This window comes from Coturnix japonica, chromosome 13, assembly GCF_054131305.1.
Source record: "Coturnix japonica strain WE chromosome 13, WE-NBRP24, whole genome shotgun sequence".
NCBI lineage: Eukaryota > Metazoa > Chordata > Aves > Galliformes > Phasianidae > Coturnix > Coturnix japonica.
This window is the reverse complement of record NC_140675.1, coordinates 10,318,544-10,335,815: the sequence shown is the minus strand read 5'-3', so window position 1 is coordinate 10,335,815 and position 17,272 is coordinate 10,318,544. Positions and strand designations below refer to the sequence as shown.

Sequence of the window (17,272 nt, the reverse complement as noted above, 5' to 3'; positions counted from 1 at the left end):
TCATATCAAGGGAATAACTTAATTAACTGGTCTTGATCAAAGAACTATATGAATTCAATAGCCCAGTTTTCAGTGCTAAATGATGAAGTTTAGAGAAACTGCACTTGACGCAATTATCAATTTTCCTGACCGAGGAGCTTTGAAGTGGCATTAAGAAGGGACAGGCTATTGTTCCACTTAGGACAACTTTCCCCCTCCCTCAAGTGATGGGAGGCAGAGGGGCTCTCTCCTTTCTCAAGTGCTCATTTGAAATGGTCTGAGGCATAACAAACAGGGGATGCCAAAGGGAACGGTATCTCGGCTTTACAAGTTAATTGTTTCAGATGGTGTAAATCAGGAACAAAGAGCTGTCCTTTCCCTGCCAGCCAGCAGAAATGTCTTAATTTCCCTGTAGCTTTCATTTTGCAGTGGAATTTGGAGGAGAAGTGGTTCTGTTTAACTTTCAATGAGCCTGGACCTTTTGGTTTTGGTCCCTCTGGCACGCCTGCCCAGCTGCAGCAGAGAGCTGCGTGCTGCTCATACAAGATGCGAGAGCAAGGAAGGAGTTAGGCTGTTGAAAGCAGGTTTCTGCAAGCCTTTAAAATACCAAACATTGTGTGTGTGTGTCCAGTTTGGATGTGTCTATATCAGCCTCAGTGTGTGACACCTAACCCACCACTGTCTGAACACAGCCATGTTGGCCAGCTGAATGTTTTCCTCTTGCTGGGTTCCTTAGTTGCTGACTTGCACAGGTGCTGGACTCCAATCTCCAACATGGTCAACCAACAGCTGTAAAACACTGAAATGGGCTCTGAAGGGCATATGTCAGTGCGTCTGACTACAGCTCATGGGAGGTGGATTCCCCCTCTACAGGACTAACACACCCAAATCTGGCTGCAACGCAGAGGGTGTGCAAGTGTTCTGCATGAGAGCATCACCAGTTCCCTACTGTGAATTCACCCATAGCCAGCAAGGTAAGCAATGCTGAAACACAGGGTCAGGGAGCAAATGGTGCTATGGGAACACCAAGCTATGCTCCAGATGAAGGGACAGTGAGCCCAGTGCAATGATGTCACAGATAGTCAATGGGGCATCTGTCTGATGAAATCCATCCAGTTATGGATGCTGAGATTTAAACTCCTGCAGAACTTCACTGCTATTGTGAGGGAGAAGGGGAAGCCTGCCCTGCACCCTGCAGCGCTGCACATGGAGTCATAGGTTTGGGTTGGAAGGGTTCTTGATGGTCACACCTTCCCCCATTGGCTGCTGGCTTCTCCCCCCCACCCTGGGGCAGGCTGGAGTCCTGCAGGCTCACGGGTCACAGCAGGAGGTGGTTCATTTCCTCACTGTCACCTTGACATCTCAGCCAGGTCTTATAGAGAAGTGAGTCCAGCAGTTGGATTTGTCATCTGGAAAAGGATATCTCAGCCTCAGCCTTCCATCAGGGATGCTGACAAGATGCTGCTTCCTATGGGTAGCCCCTGCTCTTCTCCAGCCCCTGCTGGTGGTGTGTCCCCTCACTGTAAGTTCCTCATTCCCAAGACAAGGAGAACTGGGGATGTGTCACATCCATCTGTTGTGATTTGAGGCTGCTGAGTAGCCTCAGAGAGACCCTCATGAGATCTAAATTTAATTCCAGGCCTGTCTGCTGGAGGACGTGGACACACTTTGATTTTGCTCTCTGAAATGCTCCTCATGGGCAGAAAGAAGGAATGGTTTCCAGAGGCAGCAGCAAGTCTGGGTCCTTCCCCAGGACTGAGCCCTGGAGGTGGGACTGTCTGAGCACAGCCTTTGTCTGCTGGCATGGAGCAGATGTGGGTGCCTGTGGGCAGGGAGTGGAGCCACGCCAGCTCCGAGCAGCAGCGAGGGCAATTAGAGATCAGAAGAGCTGGGGTGGCTTCGTCACATTTCCCCGCTGCCGTTCTGGAGGTGATAATATAATTCATATCAGAAGAGTTAGTGGGCTGAAAATGAATTGGAGAAATCAATCCAGAGGGTATAAATGAATTAGCATGTAAATGAGGACACTTGCTCTACATAGTTTAATATTGCCTGCAGCTGTAAATAATTCCGGGGATGGAATCAAAAGCCACAAACAACTTCATTTTTGTGCTCCTCCCCAGGTCCGGAAACACCTGCAGCTACAACCGACCCACCCTCACCGAATCACCGCATTGCAAGTGAATTAAAGGAGATGAGATGTATAGACACTTCTTTCCTGATGGACCATTATTTACCAGGCTGCTGCTCCGTGCATTGGGTGATGGCTGTGTGTGTGTATGGCAGTGAAGGCAGTAGGAAAAGGGGCTTACCTGCCTGGTGGATGCTGATAGCCAGGTAGACTCATCCTCCAGTTGTGCTGTAGTCCCAGATGGAGGTCATTGGGTGCTGTCTGAGAGTGTGGCCATGCTGTGTGCTCCAAGGTCTCATGCCCTTTGCCTAGAGGAGGATGCCTGGGGGCTGCTCTGGCTTTGCCTTTCTTCAGTGCCATGCCGGAGTGAGAGGTTGCTCAGTAAAAGCATAGGAAAGGTGGTGGGAGCTGTGTATGGAGATGGCACCTCTGGAAAAGAGGAACTGGTGCAGAGAGTGGGGAAGGTGTCAGGACGTCCCTCTGAGTTGGCTGAACAAGCTCAGCTGATGGATCCTAACCAAATGAAGGCTGAGAGATGTGACTGCTCAGGCAGATAAACAGGAGGGAGAGAGAAGAGCTAAAGGCCAATATTGATACCAGCACGTGCAGATATAAAACTGCCATGAATAAATTTCAGAACGAAATGAGCTGGAAGCCTCCAACCAAGGCAGGGCTGTGGGTGAGCGCTGGAGAGCCCACACAGCCAGGCTGCTCTCACACCACTGTCTGAGTGTATAATGGGATTATGGAGTGAGTTGCTCCGGATCAGGACACTGGGTTTGATGATGCAGCATGTCCTGTGAGTTGCCAAAAGGCCCCTTGATGTTCTGGCAAGGGATGGATGTGGGGCTGAGGAGGGCATTTGTCTCATCGAGTGACTCCAAGAGCGGTTGTTGAGCGCTTTTGGAGTGGAGCCGATGACAGGAGGTTAAAGATGATCCTCAGCAGTCCTTTATCAGTGCTTCCCTCTTGTTTTTGACACTGACGGATCACTGAGTTCCCTCTTTCATCAGGTTGGAGTTTCAGGTTCTGCACTAACTAGATCTCCCAGGTGGACTGGAAACGCTGATTAAGATGGATAGAGTGAAAGCAAGTCCATTAAATTGTTAATAAAGAATATTACACACATACCTTAATCTGCAGCTAGCCTGACACTTTATAAAAGTACATTAGGATATAATCCAATTGAAGCCACAATATCGAGAACATCTTATCTCATCACAAATTGAAATTATATCATATTCCTCATTTCTTAAATTAAAAAGCTAAAACCTTTTAGTTTCCTCTCATATGCTTGTGTAAAACTTAATCAGTGGTTTTAACAACATTATTTTTCAATATGGGCCATTTCTGCTCTCATTTATTTACAAGAGAGAACTTCCTGGTAGGAGAAGTGATTCAATTTGCGGGAGGATACATCAAGCACTTAAGGATTTTGTAGGAATTGATTGATTATTTATCGTGTTATCTTGCCTGGAGACGTCTGATACGGCCGTGCTCTTGCTATCTCTCACTCCACCTAATGCTCTTCCTTTGCGTCTCGCTCCCTCCGGTGCTAAGGGTGCTGTTGCTGTGTGTGCTGAGGATGGGGCTTGGAGGAGGCAGGTTGGCTCTGTGGGATGGTGATGCTGAGCTTGTTGGAGCTGAGAGCTTCATTTTGCTGGGAGATAGCAGGAAGAAGTGAAAGGGCAGCGTGACATTCTGTTGCATTTCAGCCACAGGCACTGCTTGGCTGGGGAACTCCTCCATGTGCATTGCATACATCCCCACCACCAGCACCTTCAAGCTGCCGTGTGTTGTTCATTGCTGGTAAAAATTCATGGCTAATTATGGTGACTGCACTGAAGAATAGCTGAGAATCTGCTCCATCAATTAGTGCTGTTGTGCTCTTTGTAGCTGTTGTAATTTCCATGGAGATGAACAGGAGGCATTACTTTTGGAGCAGCCTATATATGGTCCTGTTTGAGCTGAGGCACTCTGTGGTGGTGTCTGTGCTGTGGATCTTTGGGTTCCACCAGAAGTCAGCCAGGGCAGAGCATCAGGGCTGGAGCTGCTGTTGGAGATGTAGCAAGGCAGAAGTGTTGGCTGTAACAGCAGGGACAGCCACCCAATGCCAGCCATGTGGGCCATAGTGCCCATGGCACAGTTCTGCTTTCTGGCATTGCCCCTGTGGTCCTTCATGCAGGGGGGCACTGAGAACAGGGATGTTGTTAGGGATGGAACAGCAGTGACAAAGAGCTCTGAGAGCTGGCAGCACAAGCCCTGGGCTCCCGGAGCTCAGGCTCAGCCCCAGCAGTGCTCTCTGGGTTTGGAGGAGGGTGGTGCTGACCCCATAGATAAGTGCTGTATGGGGCAATCTGTGTGTGCAGCACCTCACAGGGCACAGTCTGAGGATGGTTGGGCAAAAAAGGAGTGAGAAAACATTGAATCCTCTTGGCGTGTTTTCCTTTTCCCCTCCTCCCTGCTCTTTTTTTGAAGTGGGATAAACAGAAATGCAGAAAGAAAATCCAAGTGTCTCCTCCTAACACAGAGAGACACAAAGCGGTCCCTGTGTGCTTTGTTACACATCTCATGTCTCTGACTGCAGAGATATTGAGAAGGAGTGTTTTGCCAACACCATGCATAGCCCCTGGAGTACGGCTCCTGCTTTGGTTCATGCTCGGCTGAACCCTTCCAGCAGCTCCATGGGTTTTTTAGACACAGCACTGCAAAAGAAGCTTTGATTTGGAGGATGCCAACAGCACCGGATGGGGCTAAGGTGATCAGTCACGTTATTTGGAGGGTGTCTGCCAGTCACCACTCTCCTTCCCCATCTCTGGGTTGAGAAGTCAGGAGGGTGGTGCAGAGCTCAGAGGGAGCCAGGCAGCGTGGGGGAGGCGTGGGGCAGCGGAGAGGTGTAGGGGAGTATATGGGTATATGGGGTGGTGATGTGGGGCTGGCACAGGGCTCTGCAAGACAAAGAGTGTGGGAAGCAGGGACACTGTGCTGATGATGTACTTTTCTCTTTGGGGACCAGGTGGGGCTGTCACCCATCTGCTTCTAGGGATTTATCCATAATTGAAAATGAGGCTGAAGCTCCCAAGAATGAGAAATCTCACGCTGCCAAGCCACGTGTGCTGCTTGTGCAGGAGGGTAAGTTTTTCTTGTGTCCAGGATGAGGACATGGCACTGACACATGGGGAAATGCAGGTCAGGCAATGAGTGCTTCTGCTCCATGTGAGCCCCAGAGAGAGCCCTGTGCACCGCCAGCTGATGGCACATGGGGTGTTCAATGATCCAATGAGATGGAGGAAGAAGACCTTGGACATGCTATTATAGAATCATAGAACTGTAGCATCACAGACCCCTTAAGGTTGGAGCTGTAAGACCCCCAAGCCCAACCCAGCTCATCCCACCATGCCCACCAGCCACTCCTCAGTGCCACATCTCAGATCTGGAACACCCCCAGGGATGGTGAACCCACCTCCTCCCCGGGCTGCCCGTTCCAAAGCTTGACTGCTATCCACCTTTTGACAGCTTCCCTTTGCTTTCCAGCACCAAACGGGGCCGCACAGCTCAGAGCCCCTCGCCATCTGCATCACCGCTCTGCCCCCAGCCCCATGCCCGCAGCCCCACTCACGTGCGGCCGTCAGCTGATGGGGAGGATGACTCAGCCGGCAGCTGTCGGGCCCCTAAAATAATGACAAAAACAATTAGCAGTCCAAGCAGTAGCCTCTCCTTAATTATCTCCTCCGAGTTTAATTAACTAGCTAAATTATCAGCAGTAATGTAGGCATTAATTATGTCAAATTACAGTGTAAAAATCACAAAGTGTGGAAAATGTCAATTCAGCTGAGCTCACCTGCCGGGCTGAGACAGCGCCGGTGACAGAGGCTCAGCCCAACACAGGGCAGGGGCTGTTCTGCTCCTGGGGCTCTGTGGGACCCACACGGCCACAGCGGGGGATGGCAATGGCAGAATCGCTGCTGTATTTTGGGTGGGGAACAGCGGGGAGAGATGTGAGGCTGCAGCGATTTGGCTCCGGCAGAGGGAGGGGAAGGAGCGTGGCTCCCCAAACCAGATGGCTTGGATGCTGAATTATTAAATTATGAATATTAATACAAATCAGACACGGAAGAGGTAATAATTTTGCTGCCCTACAGAAATAATTAACATAATTTTGATAAATTACATGATAAGAGAATCTCAAAATTGAGGTAGATTTATCTTAATTAATATCTTGGACTTGCTCCGAAAGGTAAGGCTTTCCTATAGGGATGGGGAAGGGTGAGGAAGAGCCCCCAGCACTGCAAGCCGGACCCTTCCTAGGGCAGGTGTGTGTGTATGGGGTGAGCTGTGCCGTAGTTGCCCCATCCCTGTGGTGACACTGAAGGACTGTGACTGACTGCAGGTGATGGGATAGATGGTTTCATCCAGGACTGGTGCCTGGAGGTGGCGTTGCTTTGGGTACCTGTGCTCAGACCGTGCATCATGGCACGTGTACATGTTGCTACAACCACCAGTGCAATGCACGCACACAGTGGTGGCTTTGGAGGCTTCTGGTTTGCAGTTCCTACAATGATGTGAGCATTTGCCCTTGTCCTAGGGCTATGTAGATGGGTGATGCAATGGGGTGTCCAGCTGGGCACCAGTCAGCAGGGCTAAGCCAGGAAGGGATGGGGATGTTCAGGTGTCACACGTTTTGCTTTGCCATCCATCATGGTGTTCTTTGGGCTGCTCCAGAGCTGAAGAGGAGATTTAGTCACTGAAGCCACAGACATCACCCAAATATAGGTGATGCATATCCTGGAATGAATATATGTGGAGCTCATGGCATCAAATCTGCAACCTGACTTTGAGGGCTAATTGAAAAATTAAAGGAAATTGTGCTTTATGATGACATTTTTGCAGTAGCAGTTGAAGCAATCTGGGAGGCAACGTTATCTGCACGTTGGTGCTGTACATGGCAATGTGAGGAGCGGTGGCTCTGTGCAGGCAGGTCTCTGCTGCAGGCATGTGGCTGCTGGGCAGTGTGTGGCTGAGCTCCCTGCTCCATCTCTGACGTGGTGAGTATGAGGAGCAGCGGGAGAGCTGCTCTCAGGAGGTTCCCATCTTGGTCTCGAGCTCGAGAGGTTTTTAGATTCACATCCATGCGTTTGGCAGCTTAATTGGCAAAAGCTTTAATTTTTCAGAGGGGTTAGAAATCTTATTGATCTGTTCCCACTGGCAGCGTTTAAAGCCTCAAACGTTTTTCAAAGAGCTGCACAAATGTTAACTAACGCAGCCTCAGGTAAATGCAATCTCTAGTTGGGGAAACTGAGTCAGCCTGGAGGTGCCCTACCTTAGTCTGCACTAAGGTCCAGGTGCCACACTTAGTCTGCACCTCTCCAGTAAGCTGAGCTGGGAGCACTTCAGGGCTTTGCACGGGTAGAAAACCAAAGTGAGACCAGAGTGAGACTGAGATGATGCCCAGGATAATCCTGGAAGGATGAGGAGTGATAGTAACCAGCGCTGGGAATGTAATTTGTGGGAGAATCTCTTCCTTAGTGAGAGTGTGTAAATATAGATGGGGAGTCCTGCAGCCATGGGTGACCCAATGCAGCTGGCAGTCTGTTCTGCAGCACACTGATGGGCCCATCTCCTCTCCTTCTTTTTTCTTTCTTTTATTTTCTTCCATTTTTCTTGCCATGCAGGCAGTGCCTGGGCTCTGGCTGCTGGTAGAGCCCTGTGTTCACTACTCCATGCAGCCTCAAGCAGAATTTTTGGCACAGGGCTGCACACTGCATGCAGATGTATGCGTGCACACGAACGGGCGGGTGGACAGCAATGCCTGCTGCATCCAGCAATTCCATTCAGGTTCAGCTCTAACCCCTTAACCCCAGCAGATGATGCTGGGGGTGCATCCTGGGGATCATCTCCATCAAGATGGGGGGACGTGGCTGGTCCTGGAGACTCTGCGTTGTCCAATATGTTTGAAGCAGAACATGCAATGCAATGTAATGTGAGGTGTAAGGGAGGGATATAGGAGTCGGTGACCTGTCCTGAGTGAGCATGGGAGCACCCTCACACATTGCACACACATGGGGGCCATCAAGATGCTTCCACCCTGTACTGGTGCTTCTCCACTTCTGCCTTCTGTGGTTGCTATCTGCACTTTGTTTCAAGTTTCTCCTCTTTTGGGACTTTGAGCCTTTCCGTTCCCCAGTAATGACATAATTACTTCACAACATGCTGCAGGAATAGTCAGGGAGATGGCTACAGCTAGCACAACAATAGTGACAAGTAAAACATTAATTTCTGGAGTTCTTTTAATTAATTCATCAGGAATCGTGCTGTGCGGGATGATTACGTTAAAGTGTTTAATTACAAATTTATATGTAATGATGCACTTTAATTACTCTGGACTGGTACAATATTATTGGGCCCTTTTCCCAAGATTCCTGGCACTGGGTTTGGGCTGCACATAAGCAGTGCCATGGATGCTTGTGCTTCTAAATTATTTACGTGGCATGGGAGAAACGTGGTCCTGATTGATGAGAGAGAATTCTCTCCTTTGCTGCACAGGAGTGGGGTTTGGGGGGGGGGGGATCAGGAGGAGGAAGGCCAGAGCAGTGTGAGGGACACTGGGGCACTTTTTATAGCAAGAATGGAGGTGAACCTGGTGAAAACTGAAGCCGTAGAGCCAGGCACAATAAATATTTATCACAGGGTTGTGTCAGGATGCTGCTTGGCTGCATCCTACACTGAGCTCCCAGAGCAGCCCTTGCTGAGCCGAGTCCTTTCTGCAGCTCCTGTCCCTGCACTCCCTTTGTCTGCCTGCCTTTGTGTGTATGCATGCTCCTTTCTGACCCTGTTGGCTCTCTTCTCCCCTTGTCCCTCTCTGTTTGCTTGGGAAGCATCTGTCTCTCCTCCTCCTCCATTGGTGCCCTCCCAGACTGGCAGTGCCCAGGGGATAGCCCCATGCAGGGAGGTGGGAGGTCAGCCTATCCTGATGCTGCTCCATGTGTGAAATAATTGTATAATGGAGATGTATATATGGTTTAATACATATATCAATGCTGCATGCCTCTGTATAAATCAGCAATGCTCAAGTGGCTGGGTGGGAAACCCAATGTTTTGTGCTCCATGAGGTGGGTTTGCAGGTTTGGGCACTCCAACAAATCCTTTTGGTTGAGTTTGAGTTTGGGGAGTGGGATGTGGCAGGGAGGAAGGCAGGTGGTTTCCTGTTCAAAAGAGAAAGGGTTGCAACAAGGGGCTCTGGCTCTGTAGGGTGATACATTGGTGAGGCTTAGTGCAGTGTCACCGGCACTGATACCCAGGGAGTGGTGGGGTAACCATCCCTGAAGGTGTTCCAGAACTGCAGAGATGTGGCACTGAGGGACGTGGTTTGGTACCATGGTGGGCTGGGTTGGGGTTGGATTTGGTGATCCTGGAGGTCTTTTCCAACCTCAGCGGTTCTATGATTCTATTCTTTGTGCAGTTCCAGATGAAAACTGTTTTTTGTAAGACTTCAGGATCCCAAGGTTCGAGCCATTCATTCACATCAGCTGGCAAGTAACTTGCATAGCGGATGTCTCTGTGTGGGTGCAAGCTGCCTGTACTGATGAGTCTGTTTCTGGTGGACCTGACTAGAAGAAATGAAGTTTTTTGTGGGAGATGGAAGAAGTGCTGGAATGGATACAGGCAATGATAGACTGCTGAGATGTGGGCCCAGAACGCCTCCTCACCTGCAGAAACTGAGTTAAAATGAGTCTTTTGCTGCCCTCAGGGATGTTGTTGCCTGGAGGCACAGAGCTTGGATACTGCTCACTGATGTTCCCAGGGATATCTGTTGAAGTATCTGTTGCACTTTGACCATGGAGAGCTTCACTGGGAGTGAGCAAACCTTTTTTTCCAAGCTGTTTGCAAGCCAAGAGCATTCTGGAAAGATTTGCCCATTCCTGTCTCCCTGTGCTGGTTTTGCAGAGGCTGTTTTAGTGGGTGAGAATGATCCCTTGGTACACACAGTGGAAAAGAAGCAGTTCTTCCTGTGGGTCTCCCTCTGCTTTCCTCTGCTGCTCATTATTTTTTTGGGTGTTTGCATATCTTTCCATGCATCCATCCTTCTGTCCTTCTACCAGTCCATCCATTAGTCTGTCCATTTGTCCATCCGTCCATTCATCCATCCATTCATCCATTTGCCTGTTTATTGCTCTGTTCATCCTTCTGCCTATCCATCCAACCATCTCTCCATCCATCTGTCTGTCTGTCCATCTGTCCAACCATCCACCCACCCATACCTCTATCCATTTGTCTGTCCATCTGTCCCTCTGTCCGTCCATCCACCCATCCATCTATTGATCTGTCTCTCCATCCATCTATCCATCCATTCATCCCTCCAGCAGTCCATCCATTCGTCTCTTCACCCGTCCATCCCTTCTTCTCTCCATCCGTCTGTCTGTCCGTCCATCCATCTACCCATCCATCCACACAGGCTGCCAGCACTGGGAAGGGCTCCACGGGCCTGCCAAGGCCAGATGGTGTTTGTGAGGAGCGCCAGGTCCCAGCTGAGCGCTGCCCGGCGAGATGCACGTAGGAGCTGCCGGGCAGCCGGCTCTGCCAAACCCGCGGCATATGCTGCGCCCAGCCCTACACCTGCTGGTGGGCAGCCGCTGCGCGCTGCCGGCGTAAAGGAAGGAGGAAAAGCACAGCCCCATCTGGAAGGAATTTAACGGATAAACAACAGCGGTGAAACCCCCAACATTAAAAAAGAACAACAACAAAAAGAAGTATAGAATTGAAGAGTGTGAGGAGGGAGTCGGAAACTGCAGGAGGAGGTGCCAAGGGCTGGGGTGGCCAGGGCATGCTCATGTTTGCACCAGCACCCCAGTTTTCAGCAGGACCCCCCATTTGCTCATGCGCAGCCCCACCACTCCCCAGTTAAATGTGCTGAGAACTGCTGGGGGAAATATAGAGAAAACCCCAAATGACCAGGAGCAAAATTGATGGGGGAATAGACTTCCTGCCTACTTTGTATTTACTTTAAAATTGTGCACACTCCAGGCTCAAGTCTGTAATTTATTGAAAGGAACCAGACTGGAAACCAGATTCACACTGTGAGTAATTTCTAACATCATTGTCATCTATCACCGGGAGACAGGGCACTTTGTTTCTCTGAAAAATTATTTTTGTAGTTGGCTTAGTAACAACAACAATTATTATTATTAATATTAATAACTACTTGTGTAAGGACTTCCATGCGCTGCTTAGGAAGGGTTCTGTGCTTGGGACAGTTGTGTTGGCTGCACCTCCCGGGAAGGGAAACCGAGACAGACTTGGCCCCTGCCTTGCTCAAGTGGGCAGCATCCTTTTCTGCTCAATTTCCTGTGCTGCATGTGTAGGATTTTTGTTCTATCTGTCCTGGAGCTTTGTTCTTGCTGAGAGCAGAGGCACATCGGCAGCTCCAGCAATGGGTTGTGCCTCCTGGCAGGACCAGAAGCGTGGTACAGTATGAGTTTTCCCCTCTGCTGTTCTCTAGACTGCATCTCTACAGCATGTCCAACCCAATGTTGGGAAATTCCTTTGAGTCCAGTGTTGCCAGCCCTCCCCAGTGGGTATCTCCCAGCATCACCATTGATGTGTCAGGCTCCATAACAAAGGGCCAACTCTAACCCAGCAACTACATCTGACCAGGCTTTGCTGTTGGGGTGGGGGAAGCTTGGAAATATGTTCTGTAATTGCTCTTCTTCCTTCCTTCCCTCTCCTGAGCCCCTCTCCAGGTCCTGTCTACCGGCTTGCCGCCAGCATCCCCACAGGCCGTGCTGAGCATCACTCCATGGACTTAACCCCACTGCCAGCCTGTGCTGCCATTCAGACTGCTGAAGTCAAATTAGGGTAAGTGGTTGTATTAGGCTGACCTGTACCTTGTCAATCTTTACATCATTCAAAGGCAATTTAGCCTGCTCATTCATAACAAGAGTCTATTGATTGAATAATCTCTGTTATTAGCATTGGGTGGAACTCGCTCTGCTTTATTTTATCATTGTTTTTGCTGGCTGCAACCTGCTGCTATTCTGCCCTGCTGAATCTGCCGCTGCAATTGCAGCAGAGAGCAGGGGAGGTTCCTTGATTAAGCCTTGCAGAGATTATTACAAAAAAGGCCTTTTTACAAATGCACATATTTCAGAAGAAATGGCATACAGAAGCAGGCACGTGTGAGTTCTCTGAATCCACAAGCACAATTTATCCTTGCAGGTCAATAGCTCATATTGTCTGCTCTGCCAAATTGTTCAAACATATATAATGCTCTCAAAACATTGCTTAATTAGATTCTAGAGAACATTGACACACAAACAAAAGATATTAATATCGAGGATTTCAGCATCAAATGTAGTTTGCAGAGATCAAAGAACACTTTTGGTGCAAAGAGGTTACGAGTGTGACAGGTTGTTACTCCGCGAGGAATATGACAAGAGGGGAAGCAGTGATCAGGGAGCAGAGCGCAAGGAGGGAGGAGTGAGAACCCATGATGGGGATGGGGAAGAGAAAGAGAAAAAGGAAGATTGCTGGAGAGCAGAGCAAGCATTGTCCTTCTCTTGATGATTTGAAGTTTGAGAAGGGATGGGTGGAAGGTAGAGGTGGGCTGAACGGCGCCAGCCAGCCATGGCATCACAGGGGGCAATGAGATAGAAAAGGGGACAAATAGAGTTAACCCTTGCCTGTCTTGAGTTAAACAGTGTGCCATACCCACTTTGGTCAGTGTGGTCTTAATCCAGCTCATCCACTGCACTGGGAGCTAAAAATGACTGTGCTGTGGTTACTTGGAACAGGAGCAAGGAGTTGGGAAAGAAGCGTGGGTAATGTGTGTAGGGGGAGGCTGGGAGCACAAACAGAGTGAGCCAAGGGGAAGTCGATAAAGTCAACTTAAAATACAAATGAATGAAAAAAAATAAATAAGCTGAAGCTGTATTTAATGTCAATATTGCTGCAGTAGTTTAAGAAATCATGAATAAATAAAAAGAGATAGCAGATTGATTAGGCAGCACCAAGAAGGCACCTGTGAAAAGTATTTTCTTCTCGAGGAACACAGACGTTGCCCGCGTTTCTCGTTTGCTTTGATGGCAATCATGTTTGCAAACTTGTGTGCAGTGAGAAACAGGTAAAATTCGATGATTAAGGTTTGTTTTGACACAATTATTTCCTTGTTCTCCTGGAAAGTATTAACTTCTGTTACAGAAGTGTTTTTCCTACGCAGTACTCTCTATATCACGGCCACCTGCCAAATCCACTGTAAATTCTTCAGAAATATGCTGACAGATCAAGGACCAGCATTTTAAAGCGTGGTTAATTTGTGGCATTACAGACCAGTCTCCCCCCACCCCTTGGGCTTGTCCTGCACTGCTGCAGACTGTCCATGGAGCTCCTGGCCAGGGAAGGCTCCATTGATTTTTCTAGTTGGAGAATGCATCGTATTACCCCGTTTATAAAGTTGGGAAGAGAGGAAACGGCATGAAGATGAGCTGCATATTCCTGGCACAGAGAACTTGCTATTAGGCCCAAGTCCAGAAGATCGTTTCAGCATTTGCTTTCTGAAACATCTTACTTTTATTAGGCTCTTCCATTAGGTAGGTCCTTAGTTATATGTCATTAGCACAGTGCAAGCAATTTGTCTGTCTGTCACTGTCACAGAACGAAGCCTCCAGAGTCTGCAATAACATCCTTAACATACCCATGGAAGTGCGTTATTTGTCTTAAAAAATAACTCCGATTATTAAAATCAAAGCAAGATCTGTGAGGAATTGGCCAGGTATAGAGCCTTTAGAGTATGATCTGTTATGTGCCATTTTTAGCCCAATTTTAGCTCTACTTTTCTCATTAACAGCAAAACCAACATCATTTTGAGCTTTTTCTTCTCCAAGACTTGATGGTTTTGGCCATTGTGCCGAAGCATGATGCAAGTGATGGGTCCCCCCAACACACTGGCAGGATGGTGCAGAGAAAGCCAAAAGCCTCTCCATTTCTTGCTGCCACAATCTGCATCTCCTTTCAAACCCAGCTGTGCAGATCACAGCCCATGGGGTTCTGTTTGCACAGCGCCTATTCTGGTGTGATACGATTTTTGGCTTTGCTCTCTGTGTGGTTGACAGTTCTGGTTTATCTGCCTTAGGGGGTTTGATTTCCCCTGGAAATGATTAGATTGTTGTGAAACAGCATCAGCACTATCAGAAGGAATAGCCGAGAGGAACCTTAATGGCCTGCAGAAAGCACAAGAGACCCATATCAACAGGTATTTCAGAAAGGCACTGGGGAGCTGTCCTCCTCTTTATCGCCAATATTCCTCCTTTGCTCGGGGGCTGATGACTCCACAATCTCTGCACCAGCAGAATCACCCACCAGCATTTCCCACTACACCCAGTGTCACCAGCATGGCAGGGCTGGGACAGGGCTGATTCCATGTCCCCATCACCCTTGTGCCTGCTGATTCGTGGGGCCTGGCAACACACAACCCTTTTGTCTCTACTTTCTCCCCTTTGTTCCTGGCTCTGCTTCTTTGTTTGCACGATTTGTCTTTCCTTTCTTTTTCCTTTTATTCCCTTCTGTTTATGTCCATCATTCCCCTCCTCATCTCCCCTCTCTCCCCATCCTGAGGATGCTCATCAGTCCCCCTCAGCTATTCCCTCTTTCCACCATCCTCATCCCTCTTCCTTTCATCACAGCCCTATCCTCTCCTTCTCTTTCTCTTCCCGCCTACAATTAGCGTTAATCAGATACCTGAGCTGCTCCGCAATGTTATTAGTGGCTCCCACCTCATCCCAGGGGACAGGAGCAGAGCAGGACAATTAGGCTTTGCCATGCAGCCCCTGCTCTGATCAACACAATAACCAATGCTGAGCAGTTGGCCAATGAGCATCCTTGACCACCCCCGCTGATGCCCAGAGCATGGGATGCTCCTGGCCCCACACCTGCCCCATCCCCTGCCCTGGCTCCAAATAACCCCATTTTGGGGCTCCGTGGGGCTCTCTTGTCTGGGACACAGCCTTTCCTGCAGGACTGATGCATGGTGTTGGTTGCAGAGAATTTCCCCGCTCACTCAATAGCACGGCGCACCCCTCCTGCTGCTGGATCTATGAGCTGTGTGTGTGTTTTGTAATTAAGCAGTTAATTGCACTGGAGTTCTTGATTAGCTTTGGGGGATGGTAATGTTCTAGCAGGATGAGATGTTGTGTACAGTTCAGAATCATTTACAGAAATTGGAGCTAATTTTGCTGTCTGTGCTTATTACTGCATTAATTTAATTTGGGTTGCTTTTAGCTCATTAACACATCTAATTAATTCGTTGACATCACTATTAAGATGTCTCTTTGAAATTGGCGTCTCCAGATAATCAGGATGGAAGAGGCTGACAGATCAGGCGCGAAGCTGACTGGGAAAATGGGGAAAGGGAAAAAAAAAAAAGAAAGAGGACGACTAATGAATTTTCCATCAGAATGGCACGGTTTGTCAGAGTTGGTATCAGGGAGGCAGAGACGGAGCTAGCGAGACAGAGGGAGGGCGCGAGAGAGACAGCGGTGGTAAAGGGAGGTGCGCTCTTTCAGAAACGTTCTATTTGTCAGAAGGACAAGAAAGACGTGTGAGAGGACAATAATTATCCTTTAGTGATTCGGCATCGAGACTGGCTGTGTGTTTCTTTGCTAATTTTCCCTGTTTTTCTGTCCTGGATGTTGGCACTGCAGGACTGGCGTCAGGGGCTGCGGTGCTCCCACACCATCCCCATAGGGCTGAGGGGTGCCTCCAGGGGGGACAGCAGCCAGCGTGGGGTGGAGGGGCTGGACAGGCAATTGAAGGCAATTTAATTGCTGTCATTTAATGAGTTAGCCCACAGCAGCAGAGCCCTGCTATCTGGCTGTATGCTCTGTTTGTGAAAGAAAAGAGCTTAGTTTAAACCTGCCTTCATGGTGCTTAGCTGGCAGACAAGAGGTGATGGCCTCGAGTTGTGCTGGGAAGGGTCAAGTTGGAAAGTAGGAACAATTTCTTCTCAAGAAGAGCTGTGATGAACTGGCACTGCTGCCCAGGGAGAAGTGGGCTCTCTATCATGGAGGTGTTCCACAACTGCAGAGATGTGGCACTGAGAGACATACTTGGTGGGCACAGAAGAAGGGTTGGGGTTGGGCTTGGGGTTCTTAGAGGCCTTCTTTGACCTGAATGATTCTGTTTCTAAGAGCCTCTTTTCTAGCAGTCTTGGTTTGCCCCAGCATCATCAAGTTGATGCACCCATGAAATATGGAATATGTATGTGGGTCTGTTCTCCTACCTGCTACATAAGAGGAAATCACCCAAGAGCATTCCTACAGCCTCAGCCTAAGAAAGGTTCAGACTGAAGAAGCCCAAGCAACCCTTTGGCCCTTGCACATGAGCCTCTCCCCGTGAAGACCACAGGCTGATGTTCTCCAATGCGAGCTGTAGTTCCCACCTGGGGAGGAGAAGTTTGCTCCAGTTTCCTTTCAGTTTCATTCAAGGGGAGAATATTAGAAACTCCACTCTTTAGCACTTCATTAAACACTTTAGTTTAATAGCATCCTCCGGGGAATCCCAATCCAGACCAGGTGAGCCAGGAGTAAACAGCTGCATCAATTAACCCCGTAATCTCGAGGGTGCTGTTAGAAGGTGAGCTACCCTTAGAAAGTGCATATGCCTGCAATTAGGCTTAAAATACTTAAGTGTCAATAGCTTTAGTTATTTGCGTTCTCTGCTATTGATCTTGCTTATGTTTTCCACATTAAACAGTCTTTCTTATTTCATCAATAAATTAAGTGCTGTTTAGATTTATTCACTTTTTCTATTACATGGTGCAACCTCTTGAGCTCCTGACCTGCTCCTGGCTCTGTCGGAGGCTCAGGGCTCCAGCCCTCCTCCTGCCAGCTCCATGCTTGTTCCAGGAGCTGGGGAAAGCAGTGCTGGGAAGAAGAGCAGGACTGCTGGTATAGTCCAGCTGGGGATGCTGGGGCTGTGTTGGCTGGTTATGACACTTTCCATGTTTGTTTTCTTTGCCTGGGTCAGATTTTGGATGGTTCTGTCTAGGGCCAAGAGTTGGGCTCAGTGCTTCCTATGGATCCCTTCCAACTCAGGGTACTCCATGACTTGGAGCTCCATGATTCGAGGGGATCTCAGGAAGCTGTCCACACCATGACGTTACGCGCAGGACTC

At 48.9% G+C, this 17,272-nt stretch overlaps 1 long non-coding RNA gene across 1 annotated transcript; it reads left to right on the top strand.

Annotated features, from left to right (window-relative positions):
• Positions 1 to 731: 731 nt before the first annotated feature.
• On the top strand, positions 732 to 2,189 carry LOC146758680 (uncharacterized). The gene is made up of 2 exons (XR_014934053.1): positions 732 to 953; positions 2,103 to 2,189. It is a non-coding gene; the product is annotated as an uncharacterized LOC146758680 (long non-coding RNA).
• The last annotated feature ends 15,083 nt before the right edge of the window (positions 2,190 to 17,272 follow it).